The sequence below is a fragment of the Parasteatoda tepidariorum genome, chromosome 6, assembly GCF_982258835.1.
Source record: "Parasteatoda tepidariorum strain Cologne lab strain chromosome 6, Ptep-v5.0, whole genome shotgun sequence".
NCBI classification, from domain to species: Eukaryota; Metazoa; Arthropoda; class Arachnida; order Araneae; family Theridiidae; genus Parasteatoda; species Parasteatoda tepidariorum.
In genome coordinates this window covers 22,507,311-22,522,785 of record NC_141760.1, presented here as the reverse complement: position 1 = coordinate 22,522,785, position 15,475 = coordinate 22,507,311, and the positions used below count along the sequence as shown (strand labels likewise).

General features: G+C 28.2%; 1 protein-coding gene across 5 annotated transcripts in view; it reads left to right on the top strand.

Annotated features, from left to right (window-relative positions):
- The window catches only part of esn (espinas), a 213,112-nt gene that overhangs the window by 94,825 nt on the left and 102,812 nt on the right, over positions 1-15,475 (top strand). The window contains exon 3 of one of the 5 annotated variants that reach the window (XM_087165534.1): positions 5,336-5,418. The exons of the other annotated variants lie outside the window; for them this stretch is intronic. The gene's annotated coding sequence lies outside the window, so the exon portion shown is untranslated. The remainder of the gene's footprint in view (positions 1-5,335; positions 5,419-15,475) is intronic. 5 annotated transcript variants of the gene reach the window in all.

The window sequence follows — 15,475 nt, the reverse complement described above, 5'->3', positions numbered from 1 at the left end:
TAGTTTTTCTCTTTTGAACATAGACTGTGTATAAAATTTATCCCGATTTTGGAAGAAAAAAAATTTCGAAAGTGTGGGAAAGAAGTAGATTAATTCGCTTTCTCTTTTCGTTTTGTAGTATAGGTAAGATGACAAAGAAGTTTTTTTTTTTAAAAAAAAGAAAGAAAAAAAAATCTTTTACAGAGATACTATTACAATCATTTCTCCTCTATGTATTAAAATATCTTATAGTTTCTACGTACCACTTGAGCTGAAAATCAGGTATAGTTTTTTATCAGCAGTAACTACAAAATATTTGCAATTATAAATAGATAAATAAATTATAAAAGAATAACTGATCAAAATGTTTAACTACTAAAAATTAAAAATGAAGAAATAAAAATTGCAGATTAAAAAAAAAACACGTTTTTTATAAGTTTAAATCCAGTTGAATGTCGTTTAGGAATACAAGTGTAGGGTTAAATTACTTTAAACGTTATTTATTTATTTTTTTTTTTAACCTTTAAACATTTTTTAATAAACTGCACCTATTTATGGAATATCTTAAAATATTCAGAATACCGATAAAGGATTGCATGTTGACCATGATTTGTGCATCTCTGATTCATGACCTAGCATTTTCTTTCATACATCACATTTTATTTTCCCAGAAAATCAAAATTGCTCCGTGATTTCACGATCTCTCGGTATTTCGTTGCGAAATCATTCCTATTTGAACAGCAGGCAGTAAATGCATCATAAATTCATAAATTACACCATTAAACACTGATATATTTTTGGAAACATCTAAGGGAGTGCCATTGAACTTATTCTCGCCGAGAGGCCCATCCCCCATGTTCAGAATATGACTTCTTGTCAAATTTTTTTATTCTTTCTTCAATTGAAACACATATCTTGGGCCAGTTAAGAAATCGTTCTCTTCCTGTTTCAATTTGACGCTTTGACCTCCACAGCAACTTTTTCTCGTCTATCTTCATTTCTTGTAATTAACGTACCTTTCGAATTTTGTTTTGTTATACAAGGACAAACACCTTTGTTTCTAAAAATACAAAGGGTATGGCCCTCGAATTTTATTCTGAAAGCTAGAAGGAATTGTTCTTGAGATTTTTTTGAATTTATTGTTAAGTAGCATTAAAAGTGTAAATAAGATATGTCAAACCCTGTTTTCCCTATGGGTGCCAAGCTGTAGGTTTGATAACGCTACGGACCAAGATGCAAATTTAATAAATTAATGATAAAAAAATTAGTTTTAATATTCAGTCATGTAATTTTAATTTTAATAAATTGTAACTTTAAACCAGATGCAAAACACAACCTTCTTGCATACAAAATCCATTGTTGATAAGAAAATTAATGTATATTTTAATGTTAAATTTTAGGGACAAATTTTACGTGTTTTAGTAAATAGGATGATTTTGAAATACATTAAATAATTTGGTCTACAAATTCATTGTAATTAAGATCATTGGTCTTGGTAATATAATTTTTTTGAAAGATGTCATTGATATTTGCTTATAGTACTTAACAAAACACAGATTAAAAGCGTTCACAGGTTGTGTGTAAGTCATGACCATAAATTTTTGAGATATTCCTCGGTGCAAATAAATTGAATTTCGAATTTCATGTGTGATTTTTTCTTCTTATTAAATATTCATCTGATCTAACCCGTATAAATGAAGGGTTTTGCAATATTATAATACACATTTTATGTATCGCACCACGACAAGAAAAGTGTCCTCACTCTAAAATGCAGCATTTGAGAAGAATATGATAACCCTTATTCTGAATTAGACTCAAAACTGACACAACTGCTCTCAGCTGGATAAATTGCGAGTTAGAGATGTGATACTTTTTGAGCTAGATGGGAAACTTCATGTATATTTTTTATTGACATAACCTCAAAATTTCTGTTTTTCGCCACTTTTCTTGCCAGGGTGCGTATTATATTACAAGTATAATGCACATTTACAATATTATTATACACGTTTTAGATGTTTTTACGAGAGTATTTTTTATTGAGAAATACCATTATTTCCACGAAGACTATGTTTCTGTGTATCGTGCTGTAGTGTAGAGAGAATTTTGGAAAATTTGTAAAGTATATATATGGGAATACTTCGGAGAATTAAATGTAAAAATGTCAAATTTGGAAAAAGTGTGACATATCTAAATATTACTCATAAGTTCTTATATTGAGATGATTGTTTCTGTGAAATTTTTCTAATCTTTTATCCCATCTAAAGTTTATTAATAAATTAATTAATGATTATAATATTTCAGTTAAACTATTTTAAGGTGACATTTAAAAAAAAATTTCATTTTTATCCTTGGAATTTTCTGATTAAACTTTACCAGTTGGTGAGCCATATTTGCGCACGTGGGCCTCTTTTTAAAAATGTCTAAAATAAAATTTTCGAATACTTCAGAGGTAACGAAGCACAGTGCGCAAAAAAAAAAAAAAAAAAAAAAAAAAAAAAAAAAAGAGAGAGAGAGAAAGACTATTATCTTGAATAACTTTTGATTTAATGATCGAGTCATCATGTTCTATCTCAATGGTTCGAGGTTGGTGACCTCAAATATATTAATTAATTAGTGCAAGCAATATTTTATGTTTCAAAACCAGACACAAAGACGTTCTTTCACTAAATAAAAACTTTTTTTTCGACGAATTCAGTTTTCTCATAAAATATAGATGGTAGTCACAATCAGGGAAATAGGGTCGTCCCAATAATCTGGTTCGAAAACCAGAACTAAGTTAAATTTTTACCTTAAATATTAATGATTCATTAATGTTAATTTTGCTCTTTACGTATTTCGCCATATCTCGAGAACATTTTAAGCGAATTGCAAAATTTTTGCGCACAGTTATAAAATTCGTTTATCCAATGATAATTCCATGCAAAAAATAACTTTTAGTAAATATTTATACTTTTATTTAATAGCAGTCGAAAAAGTTGGGAAATGTAAGGTACACAGTTTTTTGAATCATTTTAACGAATGTATTTTACATGGCAAAATACAACATTTGAGCAAAATCGGTCGAGTAGTTCCGGAGACCGAATTTTTTTTTAAAAAAAGACTCTTTTTAAAATTCGATTTCTCAGAAATATTTTACCGATGTAGCTTGCATTTTGTATTCTGCCATGTAAGATTACATTTTTTAAAATGATGTAAAAATTTTAAACCATACAATTCAAATTTTTTTCGACTATTATCTATTTAAATAAAGAAGAACAATAAATATTTACTATAATTTATTCTTTGCTTAGAAGTATCGTTGGATAAACAAATATTACAATTGTGTTTAAAAAAATTCTAATTCGCTTAAAAAGTTATCGAGATATGACAAAATACTCAAAAAGTAAAATAATTATGAAGGGGCCATAACTTTGGATCGCTCTCCTGACCAAACTATAGGAACCATATTTCCCAGATTGCGGCTACTCCCTATAATTTAATGATCAGAAGTCCAAATCGGTCGAAGAAAAGGTATGTTTACTCAGAGAAATACGTTTTTGTGTCTGATTTCGTAACTTAAAACATCACCTTTTCTTTTCTTCTTTTTTAAAAATAATAATAATAATAATAATAATTTGATATTTAACCTGCTTCTGATAGTCTCTTTTTAGGGACGTTCTGAAATTATATAAGTTGGACGCGAATTATTTTAACATTATTTTTGACATAAATTAATTTTTTTTCAGTGACAGATCTTATCAAACGTTTTCGTTGAGAATATATAACCTTCTTTTATTTATCATATTAAATTATGTACACTTGAAGGTAGTTTTTTTTCTTCGCAAGTTATAGAAGAAAAATTTTATGCCTGTTTATTTATCTATGATTAATTAATATTCAAACAAATAATATTACTAAGGCAATTGTCTTAGTCGGAAGATTTTCATATCGGTTTCTAAGCCAAAATAATAACAGCTTTTTTGCAACTTTTTGTGTTCAGATTATATTTTGTGTTGAGTTACGAAGAGCTTACGAATTTTTTTGGTTTTTAAAATTAAGAAAAAAGCAATTTCTGGTAGAATATTTAATATTATTTCTTTGAGCGTTCTTCCCCCCCCCCCTCTTTTTTTTCTACACTTCTTAAGAATAGCGTCATTCCTCAGGAAATAAATTTTGACTATGAATTAAGAATATCCTGAATGAAATGTTATGAAAAGGTTTTACTATAATTCTAGAAAATCATGCTAGCTTTAAAAAAAAATCGAAATCGAATAAAAATTAAATGTTTTAAACGATTTTTCTTTGTAAGTACTGCGAAGTTTTTTCAAATAACAAGGTCTGATTTTTTAAAAAAATATATCGTGTCGCCATCTAGTGTCAAAATATTGCAACATTATTTTATAGTCTTACATTAGGAATTTAATAATGTTCTTATCTATTATATTTTTGCTTTAACGAAGATTACTTTTTATTTTAAGCAAAAAATACATACTTTTTAAAATAATTTACACGCACTTCTTTAAATTTTTTTTTTTAGTTTTCTTTTTCTTACACTTTAAATATACAGATTTATCTAGGAAGTAAGATATTTACATTTCAAATAATTTTTTAAATTAACATTTTTATTGATTTTTCTCAAAATTAAAGCACAAAGTTTATTATAAAAATACTGAAATAATATACTGAATGAAAGAAAGTGTTGCAACCTAACATTTAAATGCAAATTATTTTGTCCTGAAAAAATATTTTTGTGCTGATTATTATTGTAACTTTTTCTTAATGTAGCATAGAAAAATCTGCAAATTTTTAAATCTTGTTTTGGTGTTTTAAAAATGTTCAGTCATTACTAAGCAGATATTTGTTAATTTTATTACATCATATTCATAACGTTTACTGTTATATGTACTAGGCACGTCATTTTAGTAAAAATTCTGAAACAAAATTTAGATTTTGACAGTTATTGGCATATTTGAGACTTAAATATATTACTATTCATTTCAAACTGTGCTTATTAAATGTGCGAAAAAAATTAGAATAAAATTATATTTTATATTGTAAATTATATTTCAACTTAGCAGTCAATTTTTAAAGTAAAGTGACAATTTTAAACATGTGCAACCCCTTAAGATGTTTTATCTTGAATTGCTGTATCATGTGGTAATCTGCGTTACGTATTGTAATCTGCTATTAAAGAGTAGTAAAATCCATATTTGGATAGTAATATGTTATGTTCTCAATTGCTCTATTTGACAAAAAATTTATATTCTAAAAATGCTTATTTTCACTTTGCTTGCTCTGCTTGTAATCTCTGTGCTTATTTTAAAAACATTTTGGGCATGCTAAACATAATTTTTTAATTATTTTATTTCTTTTTCAGGTAAGTTTGAACCAAATACTCCTTATTTCATTGTTGTGAAAGTTTAGTTCTATTGGAATTACTCTAAGAGAAACTACTACCAAGTTAGTAATTTTATATGCTACCTGTATCGTTTTAGTTTCTTTTCTGAAAAATTACTCGGGTTAAATTTGTATAAATTTATTAGAAATTGTTACATTTATGTGTGAAAATTTAAAGAGAAAAGAAAGGAAATTTTTTTGGACAAAATTTCGGACATAGTCTTGGACATAGATGGCAGCACCACAATTTACTAAAATGTTAGATCCTTGGCCACCAAAATATCTATATTTTTGTTTGCCAAGGTTAGATCTATACCATACCTGCCAACTTTTAATCCCTTCCATTATCATTTTTCCCACTAGTATTAAAATGGAATTAAAACTTTAATTTTAAGCAAACAAATACGTTGTATATGAGCAAACTTAAGTTGACAACCATGATAGTAACGCATATTAATATATGTGCTTAATTTTTGTAAGAATAGTGGTGACCAAAATCATTTAAAAATTAAGTATATAAAAGAAAAAATAGTATATATTTACTACCACTTTAAATATGAAAACAAAATCTTCCGGAAAATCCGGAAGAGTTGGCAGGTATGCTATACCTAATTTAATTTAATGATACTCAAATTTTAAAACATATTGCATGATGTTATTAAAGAAAAGTGTTAGATTATTTATTTTAAATATGTTCGATTATTTACTTAATTTGCTGTTTCAAACCCAAATTATTAAAAATGGCTGTGCTGAATTTTTACCATTATTTTAAAATATTTTTCCGTGTTTAATTATATGAGTTAATAGCCGATAATGCCTACATAATTTTTATCCATCATTTATTATTTTCGATATATACGATATCGTTAACAATTTTTTTTATTTTTAAATGGCAATGTATCCTGAATATAATTTCCAACTATAATTATAACCAATTGCGCAATACCACAATGTCGTAAGCATTATAAAAGAGTTTTATTATTCATTTTTAGTTCAATATTTGAATTGAAATCAAAGTATTAAAAATGCGAAATTGCGCTTTTAAAAACACAATTATTTTGCAACTCCCACTATGTGATTTAAAAATTAAAAATGGATAAATTTTAATGATCATCATTTTATTAAAAAATACCACGACAATTATATTTTAAAAATATTCTAAATTAAAATAAAATCTAAATTTAAAAATTGTTTTATTTTTAAAAAAAACTATTTTTTTATGTAAAAAAAAAAAAAAAATGGAGCTGGATTATATCTCACACGTACACTTGTACATATATAAAATTTTATTTTCAGATTCTCTAATGAATATACAGGAAACTATCGTAAATGATAGGTTTCATTTGCAAATCTTTTTTCTTGAAATTTTTACATTAGGTAAACAAATTTGCTTTCGCATTTTAAGAACCAAAAGAACTTGTTACTAAATCATTCATTAATAAAATAATTCTATCAAATCAACAGTTTAATAAATCAATAATAAATCAATCATAGGCTTAAAAGCACTGAAATGCGTTAAATTTTGTTGGTAATAAGTTATAATTTAACTGATTGTCATGATATTCATATTTTTGTTCTCATACTTATAAATATTTGTTATAAATATTGTATTATTTAAATTAATTTTTATAAAATTAAAAAATCTCCTTTTTTTTTTCGTATAAGAATTATATTCTCTAAGAACATTGTCTAAGAATTATATTCTCTCTTTTAACTATTGGAGTCGGAGTCAAACCAATTTATTTTTTACTACGATTACACAGTGGGCTATTCTAGGATCCACCAAATTATTATTTTTTTAAAAATGTTATAATTATTACTAACACTGGGGGTTCCGCGTTCGGCTGACCACCTGACCGGAACATATGCTCCTGCACCCCAGAGCCCAAGGTCAAGAAAACTGAGATGGGCACAGTCGGCCTTGGCCCTCTTAATGGGCTGTCGCGCCACTGAGTTAGTTAGTTTAGTTATAATTATTTAAAATAAACAAATAAAATAGCTGAATTGACTTGAGCCGGAAAAAAAGAAAAGTACCAAAAACAAATATAACTTACTTTCTCTTTAATCATTGAAAACTATTAATAAGTATTGCCTTAAGTTTTGAGCCTTAAATTCGGAATAATTATCGAAATCAAAGGAAGTAAATATTTTTAAGGTAGAGATTAAAAAAAAAGTATTTTCCAAAAGATAGTACTTTTATAGCTTCTATTAATTTTATGTTTATGACAACTAACTAAACTCATTCTGCAAGCAGAAAGCCTTAATCATCGTTTTTGTTGTATAGAGAAAGTAAATCACATGATTAGAGAGTAAATCACATGATTAGAGAGCAAATCACATGATTAGAGAGCAAATCACATGTTCACATGATTAGAGGGTAAATCACATGATTTGAGAGTAAATCACATGTTCACATGATTAGAGAGTAAATCACATGTTCACATGATTAGAGAGTAAATCACGTGTTCACATGATTAGAGAGCAAATCACATGTTCACATGATTTTTCTCGTGATCACAAGAAGCCACTTTAAAGTCTCTTCTTTGACTCTTTGTATTGATGCTATTTTATTTTTATGCATAGTAAGAATTTTTTAAATAATGCTACTGTGTTGACGCAACAAATTTAATAAATTCAAGCATAAGAAAAAGAAGTTTTCATCATATGGCGTTGTCCTTAAATCACTTAAGGCTGTTTTACGATGGCTCCGCCGTAATATGAAATGCTTTTTTTTTTTACGGGTTATATGCTGTGAGTTTGCAACTGTTACTCATGACTAGAGCCCGGATTTTGGTGACCTAAAAAATCCCAATTAATGCTCTTAAAAAGTGCAAAAAATGCCCTTAAAAAGTGCAAAAAATGCCCTTAAAAAATGCGAAAAATGCCCTTAATGCGAAAATTGCGCTAAAAATGCCTTATGACATGACTTAAATAAAGTAAAAATATTGAACTAAAACAATGTTTTACTCTTTAAAATTATTATGAGTCATTTCAAAAAATATAAAGCAATGCAATACTTGTTCTACGTTTATTAAAATTTGAAAAATATGTTTTATATTCTAAAATAACAACAAAAAAAAAGGAAAATATATTGACTCCAAAACATTTTCATTTTGTATAGAAACTTTAATGAATATAACAACTTCCATCTCATAATATTACTAAATATCAGAATTACATTGGATTATTAATTTTTTTTTGTTGATATTTTGAAATGTAAACGAGCGTCTCTTGTCTGAAAGTAAATTTTTATACCTGGAGAAGCTTCTTTCAACGTCTACTGATGTTATTGGCGCGTACTTGAAAAATACGGTCTCACTTACTGGCAATTCTTCTTCAATTTGAAAAGATGTTGCTTCACCTGTTAATATCCTAGAGATTTTCTTCACTGTTTGGAAGCCAGTGTAATATTAAAAAATGATAAAAAAGTAGTAAAAATTGGAAAAAATTAATAAAAAATTTAAAAAATGTTTTAAAATGCAAAATAAGCCAAAAAATTTAATGAAAAATGCCCTGTAAATCTAAAAAAATGCTCCTAAGGACAAAACATGTCCAAAAATGCAAAAAATGCAAAAAAAAATTCAAATGTCATCAAAATCCGGGCCTGTTAGATCAAATTTAGTTTATTTAAAGCCAGCGCTGTCAACGCTTATTTTGAAAATGGCGCAAAACGTCACTATGGAGAAAAGCCACGGTTTAGTGAAAATAAAAAGCGTTTGTGGTCTAATTTTTTAATATTTAAAATCTTATTCCGATACTGCATTACCTTGGCTCATAAAAAATTGCAAAAGCTGAGAATAAGGCAGTGATTTTAATAATTTTCATCTAGGTGGAAAAATGTCGCCAAATTTGGCGATTTTTAAAAAAGTTTAATAACTTTTAAAATATTTAAGTTATTTGCCTAAAGCCCAGATAATTCTTCTCGGCAAGATTATATATATAGTTTAAAATCATCGCAATGCTTCAATTGCTATGGCTTTTTTTTGGCTATGGCTTTTGGCTATGACTTTCTAACTATGGCTTTTTTTTATTTTCCTTGGCGACAGAAATTCGAAGAACAGCGTTAAGCATTCTCCAGTTTCTCAAACACATGTTTTTTTTACCCGAATTTACGTAACGGCAGTTCAAAATAATAGAAATAATAAGGAGAGTTCTACAAATAAAATAAAAATATTTAAAACAAATCTTGTTCTGCTGCATAATCAATGAATTTGACCTTGGTGTAGAAATTTTGTTTACATCGGCTTAATGTCATGCATTTAATTTAGTATGGAGTACCATCTTGTCAAACAGATGATCTTTTTATGATCACCTGATAAACAAATAACCACTTTTAAATTCCACAAGTAAACAAAATTTAAAATAACCAAAAATACGAATTACAGCATGTACAAATCTATATATTTAAAAGGACATCTAATGATTATAGTTTCATCAATAACTTTTATTACTTTCCAGCTAATGACAACTCAACTTATCTGTGGCTGTTTTGTTTATTGAATGTAAATTAATGGAGTTTGTTTGTTCAATAACGAAACGGTCATCACTTAATTATGTATTTAGATATTTTAAAAATGCAGGTCCATATTTAATAATAGTTTAACGAATTAGTTGTTCGTTTCTGACTTGCATTGAGCATTGCTTATTTCGCTATCATATAGTATTGCTTAAATGAAACTCCCATAAAATCTTACTTAGGACGGAACATTTTTCGACATTTTAAAACATTACTGGATCGGAAGATCTTTTTTTTTTCTTCCTGAAATTGAATTTTACTAAAGTGTTAAAAAACTAGCTGACCCAAATAAAAATCTAATAATAGCATAAAAACATAATGGTCTAACACAGTTTTCTAATGTTGTCAGTACATTTTTATTGGCTTAAAAATCACAAGGTAGGATCCAGTTTTCCCACATAGGTTTCTATATTGCTTTGGTTGTCTTCAACGTAAAATTAATATAAGTCATAACGATATTTTTCCTCTAAATATTTTTGTACTCCTACTTTAAAGGAATCTACCTGTACTACTATTATTACTTTTTTGATTTTTTTTAAAACTAAGATAATTGTTTTATTATTATTATTATTATTATAACGTAATTCTACTCTATATTTTAAGATAAAGTTAAAAAAATCGGTGTCTAATCGGTTAACAGTCTTACAATTATTATTTTTTGTGTAAACTGCATAATTTTGCTGTTATAAATTACAGTTAACGAAATTTTTTAAAGGATTTAGAACTTATTAACGATCAGTTTCATGCACAATGTGATGCATGCAAAAATTGGATTATATCCACCCATTTTATAAGCAAAAATATTAACAAAAGAAAAAAAATATTGTTTAAATATCAATTAAAAGTGTTCTTTGTCGTCGAATTGAGCCCCACATTCCACCGAGGGGGGAAATGTTTGTTCTCTTGGGTTTATTATAAATTTAAAACTTTTATTCATTGATTTAAAATATTATTTCTCTTTGCAAACATTTTATGAGAAAAATTCTTCTCGTTATCTAATGTTTTTATAAATGCAAATGTGAAGCAATTGTTAATGAGGAGAAGGAAAAACAAAATTAAGATTAATGTGTTAAGGAACATTAAACATAGTTTTCGTATTGTTGTTTGTCTAGTACGTTGAAAGATTTACTATGAACTTCATCAAGCTTACTATTGCTTTTATTTTTTTACCCTTTTGCAAAATGAAAGAAAGCAAGTTGTGGTTCTGAATCCTTAAGTGAGAAATATCTAATATGTCAGAATTATCAAGATAAATTGGAGATACTTTTCATCGGTGGACCTTTAAGTTTAGATTAAATACTTTATGTCCTATTTATTTCGGATAAGGTTAACTTTTATCTTTTGATTTATTTTTTAAGTTGACACATTTCTGTGCTTTCTGACGCAAGCTCTAATTTAAACTTTCTCTCATTTCAACATCTTCTCGACTCTTTACTGTTTTCTAAAAACATAAAGTATTATGTTTTTTTTTTCTTTTCTTTTTAAACTCGAATATTGTAAGCCATTCTGTCAGAAAAAAACGGTTAAGCGTTTATTTCATAATACGGTTCAAATTTACTGCAAGGTTTATAGGGTATTACATTAAACCATAGTATCGTGTAACAAACTTTAAAAAGTTTAATAGGGTTAAACTAAGCACAATACTAAAGTTGAAGCAGGCTAGGATAATTACGATATTATGGTTTCCAACCGCTTCAAAATTTCTAACATATTTTCGACGTCTCAATTGTCTACGATAAGATGGAGTAAAATAATTACCTACTCTAATAGAGTTTATTTATTTCACTTTTTTGATTGAAACCTCTCTAAAAGTCAATTATCTTAATATTTGTTCTTTTTTTTTTTTTTTTTTAAATTTTGTACCTGTAACCTGTGGGCTAAAATATATTACTGTTAGTTAACCAGTTTGACCACCGTTTGTAAACGCCAGACTGGGAGCAGATTATAAATAAAAGAAATTTGGTTGTAATCAATAAAATAAATTGTTCGAATACCTCATTGATGGTACATCCTAAACTTACGGCACATTTGATTTTTTTTTCTCCCTGATGTACAGAGTTATCCCACATACAGAGATATCTGTCTAGAAATCTCTCCGTAGTATGTGAGAATAAAAAGATTTTTTTCCCCCTTTTTATCGCCTAGGCCCACTAATGAACCTAGGGCTCACAATTTCTGTGGGACCTCAGAAATTAGTAAAAAAAATCCTCATTATTACTGTTTATTTTTTTTAAAAAAAAATACTGACAAAAATAGTTTTTCTCAAAAAATGAAATTTTTTTTCTTTCAAATTTTCATAATATCCTGATGCAACCAAACTCATATAAACATTGCACTAATAAAATTCAAAAATACAGCTGAATTTCAATTAGTGCAATTTTTACGCAAACGGCTTAAACGAAAGCTATGAGAACGCACATTCGCAAAGTCTCTTATGAATGATTAGTGTCAATAAGAGCTATATGCTTTTCGAGCTACAATCTTTGATGTTGATAATTTAAGCTGATTAATACACTTCTACAATATTAAAATTTTGATTTAGTCGATAGTTTTGGAATCAATCTAACAAAAAAATACGAATTTCTTTATCAAAATATTTCTCCCTCTGTCTCTGATGAAGCTGCTCTCATTGAGAGTTTGATTAAATTTTTTGTTTGAGAGTTTTAAATTTATCAATATTTTGTATATAAATTTTTCATTGAATATGAATTTTAATGTTTTAAAATGTTTTATATCTAAATATATTATTATTTAAATGTATTTTTTAATTTTCTATGGGTAGATGCAATTTTGGCTCTTTTGGATACTTTTTCTGTGTTGAACTGTATTTTTTAATAAAAATTATAATTAATAACCTTGATATTATCTATACATGCGAGTTTCGTAGAAAAACCGAAAACGTTTTGTAACACAGAACTTGCGTACATAACGCGCAGGACGCAACAAGAAAGTGCAAAATCTCACCATTGTTAAATTATCTCGGTTCTTTATTGAGCTAGCATGAACATGCGGTATGGTACGCGAGTGTTAAAACTCTTGAAGTGCTATTCCTTTTTTAGCTTCGAATCCCAATGATGGCTGATCGATGCAAATTCCACACCCGGTTCGCACCGACAACAGCGTTGACGTAAAATATCCTCACTGGTAGACGGATCATGCGTTATAGTTAGTTCCTTTTCCGTCAGGCTAACCGTGAGAGGTTTTCGTGGTTTTCCTCTTCATGTAACGCAAATGCAGGTTAGTTCAATCAAAGGCAGTTCAATTTAATCCACGAAGACAAATTTCTCCCAACACTTGGTCCAGGATTTCCCTTGTCTTTTGGAGTGAGTTCAAAATTACTAGGCTACAGAATGTTGTCGTAAACCAAAAATTAGGTCGGCTGTTCAACGATGGTTATGAAATAAAATATACTTTCAAACAAAAAATGCATATATTATTTTATACAATTTATTAATACATTTCATAAAGTTTTTCTTCAATCCGTGTACAGTTTTCTTAGAAAACAAATCTTAAAAAACTATTTTTTACTCAGTTTTTAGCGACGTTTCCATCTGTTCATCTATGTCTGAAAGTTGAGCTGAATAAAAGTTCAAAAGGACAATGAGGAATCTTTTTAACAACAACATGTCCTTTAATAATCCCGACTCTAATAGATTTAGAAGTCTTAATTTTTGCTAAATTAATTTCTAAAAACGCTTTCCCAAAAATTGTTTTATGTGTTTTTTCAATTTAACGTTTTTAGACAGCTGAATAAATCCGATATGTGTTGTACTCGAACAAAACAAACCCCTATTATCTTTTCTTTAGATAAGTTTGACAACTCAATACCATTTCTTAATTAATGCATCGACACTGAAATAAGAAAAAAATATCCCAGCAATTTTCTATCATTTCTTTTACAATTAAATATCATTAACTACTCAGCTTTGCTGTACTGTCCTATCAAAACCCGAGAAGAAACCACTTGTATGAATTTTTCTACATTCCTCAATGTCGCAGCAATGGCTCCTTTTTTTCGTTTCTAAAGATATTCGATGAGATAAGTGGTAAAGATACTTGGCAATGTGAAAGACAGATCCTATTTTATGGTTTTGGGGATCTAGAGGCCACCATTTTATGGGTTCTTCCTCCAGCATGCCAATGACTGTACCTTCCAGGGATGGGTTGGGTGAATAATCAAGCCTTAGTCATCCCCCAGTTTAATCGAAGCTCATCCACGTGGATTTCGAATGAATTGATGTTGACTGATTTATTCGTAAATTGAGATTTAAGTTTTTATGAGAGAAGCAGAATTTAAAGTAATTAAAGCTGAGGGAAGCAGAATTAAAGAGGTTAAAGCGCTCTTAGATATTTTTCATAAATTTTAAACACGCTGCGAGTTTTAGATTTTGAACTGTTTCTTTTACGAAAGTTAATATTTTATTTAAGAAAACTACACTGTTAGAAATTTTAAAACGTGTGGAACCATAGCATCATTCAAATTTATCAGTATTGTTATGCTAACTTGTTATGTTGACATATTGTTATGTTAATTTGAATCATATGATCGTATTTCTTAAATTCGATTACACTAATATATACTACTATATACGACAAACACTTTTGACGATTCATTTTTCAGTTTTTTTTCCTGATTAATAAACATCCTGATTTGATTTTTTTTAGTAGGGGACTCTTCGTTGTAGCTCTGTTGCCTTTCTGTAGCACAATAAATGCTTCATAATAATCGAAAAAATCTTTCATAATAAAAGCTAATTAATATGAATAACCTGAACGTTTTCTGTAGCATTCATTCCTTCTTTTGTGTATATGTATATAAAAAATAATAGGGTGTAGCACATTTGTATATGTTTACATATGAGGGAGTCGGAATCAGAGTCGCTCATTTTCCCTACCGACTCCACTGCCCTGGATAAAAGTAATTTTGCAAATATTTCTTGCCATAAAAAAAAAAAAAAAAAAAAAAAAAAAAACCTGTGTCACGTCATCGTAGCTTTCATAAGCGCCAACAACTATCATTGTATGCCCTTTGAAGAGTAAGGTTAAAGCTTAAATTGTTTTAAATTTTATTATCGTATTAAGGCATGCATGCGTAATTTAAACATAGTATCAACGCGTAAACTTTATGAATCTCAATATTCTCAACTCAATAAATTTGTTAATATCTCCAGTGCCACCTGCGATATCTACTCTTTATACTCAATCATCTCTCTGAAATATAAATAAACTTGTTAAACACGGAAAATGAAACTAGATTTATCATGATCACGGTGCATACAAAATACATAACTTACACAAAAAGAAATAAAATCTCAAGACAGGAAAGAAATCATAATTTCTTCTCCCGCAATTACTGCTTCGAACTATGGTATGATATAAGCTATTCACGTAAAGTCGGTGTCTTAAATTTTGTTTTAACATTAAATTTTTCTTGTGTGACTCACAATAATGAAGCAGTAAAAAATCTTGTCCACGTGCAACAATTCTTTTCCTCCTCTTTATGTGGCTACCCGCTGCTGGAGATTCGAATTTGTGTTTGCAGAGGGGGAAGTCATCGAAGTTGCAGTCATTAACCTGTTTTGTCTTATTTTTTAAACTATGTAA